A 1,775-nucleotide genomic window follows, 5' to 3' on the forward strand; every position below is an offset into this window, starting at 1 on the left:
ACTCTTAAATATTTCATAAATGTCATCAGTTTCTATAAATATTTCCACTCAATTTTATTTCTTAGTAAAATTTGTTGTTGTTACATGCCATTGAGTCACCTGTGACTCATAGAGATATATGTTCAGTAGCTCTGAAACCTGCCCTATCCTAAGCCAGCCTCATTGACTCCGCCACACTTACCTCCATGAATTACCCCAGTTACTGTGTTAATCATCTCATCTGGGGTCGTCTTCTCTTCCACTGTCCCTTCACCCGTCCAAGGATGATGTTCTTTTCTAAGGACTAGTCCTTCCTGGTCATATGCCCAATGTATGTGAAACAGCTTAAAAATGCTTGCTTAAGAAGAAACTTTATTAGCTTTTTTTTTTAAAAAAAAAAGAAAATAATAAGAAAATGCTCATATAAAAGTACCATATCAAATTTGGAATGCTGCATATGATAATTTGTTCTTCTGTTGGTATCTTTTTTTACTTATTAGTGTAAATGTGTGTGGTTATAAATATGAACATCAGAAAGAAACGCAGATTTCATGTAGTTTACACACTACAGTTCTATGTAAGGTGTTGGTTTTATTTTTTTAAAGAAAATTTGCTGAATTAGGCTATAGGAATCACTATTCTGTTAGTGGAAACCATGAATGCCTTCTTGAAATTAAACGGAAGCTCAGATGTTTACTTCCTACGTTTTATGTGATGTATAACTTTTTAACAGTTATGTAATTGAAACAATTAACACTGGTTTGTTCTATACTAGGGAGAAAAAATTCCAGCTTCTCAGACAAAGACATTTTTTCTAGTTCCTGCTCCTCTTGATGTAATCCCTATTTTTATTCGTGGAGGAAATATTATACCAATACAGGCTCCTGCCAGAACAACGAAGAAGAGGTAACAGGAAAATACCCTAAAGAAATTGAACTAGTCACTCTTCCTTCAGATTAGTGGCTTTTTTAGGGGCTAGAGTAATCTGAAGAGGGATTGTTTGTGAATAGGAGGCAGTGACAGGAGAATGACTCAGTTTTAGTACGACTATGTGTGTTCCCATTTGTATGTGTGTTTCTCCTTTCCTCCTTCTCTCTTCTCTCTCTCTCTCTCTCTCTCTCTCTCTCTCTCTCTCTCTCTGTGTGTGTGTGTGTGTGTGCGTGTGTGTGTGTTTGTATGTCTCTGTCTCACTCATTTCTGAGAGACTTAGAGAAGAAAACGAGAGAGGAAAGTAGATGGTTTTGAGTTTGATTCAACTGAAAGGTGTCCTTCCTCAGCCTTCTATTATTGTTTTAAGAATGATAGTGATTTCTGAGCTTCATTGGCCTTGTTCTCAGGAATACCTGCAAACCAAAATGCAGAAGTTCAAATTCACCAGCTGCTTTATGGCAGAAAGATGGGCAGTCTCCTTCCAGGCAATTTACTGTGTCTAAAAACCCTCTGCAGTGTCAGCTATGAGTCGGTTCCAACTCAATAGTACACACCACTAAGTGATTTATGGTTCATGAGTTAATAAATCATTTTAGGCGAGCTCTGGTGGCCTAGTGGCAGGAAACTGCACTGCAATCCCAGAGGTGCGTGGTTCAAATCCACCAGATGCTCTGCTGAAGAAGGAGGAACAATCGCCTCCTTTACCAGTCAGATCCAATTTGATGGTATACACATTAAAAAATCAATCAATCAATCCATTTTAAATGATATCAAGGTTCAAAGTTTGTTTTTCATTTATCTTCATAAATATTTTATGTAATCACATATTTTGTCCAATAAACAAGTATATTTTTTAATTATTATTA

At 36.5% G+C, this 1,775-nt stretch overlaps 1 protein-coding gene across 1 annotated transcript in view; it reads left to right on the top strand.

The window, feature by feature from the left end:
- LOC102862421 (sucrase-isomaltase, intestinal-like) overlaps nucleotides 1–1,775 on the top strand; it is a 146,647-nt gene that overhangs the window by 134,819 nt on the left and 10,053 nt on the right. The gene's annotated exons all lie outside the window — the stretch shown is intronic.

Source organism: Elephantulus edwardii, unplaced genomic scaffold, assembly GCF_000299155.1.
Source record: "Elephantulus edwardii isolate Elephantulus edwardi_28Jun2011 unplaced genomic scaffold, EleEdw1.0 scaffold00065, whole genome shotgun sequence".
NCBI classification, from domain to species: domain Eukaryota; kingdom Metazoa; phylum Chordata; class Mammalia; order Macroscelidea; family Macroscelididae; genus Elephantulus; species Elephantulus edwardii.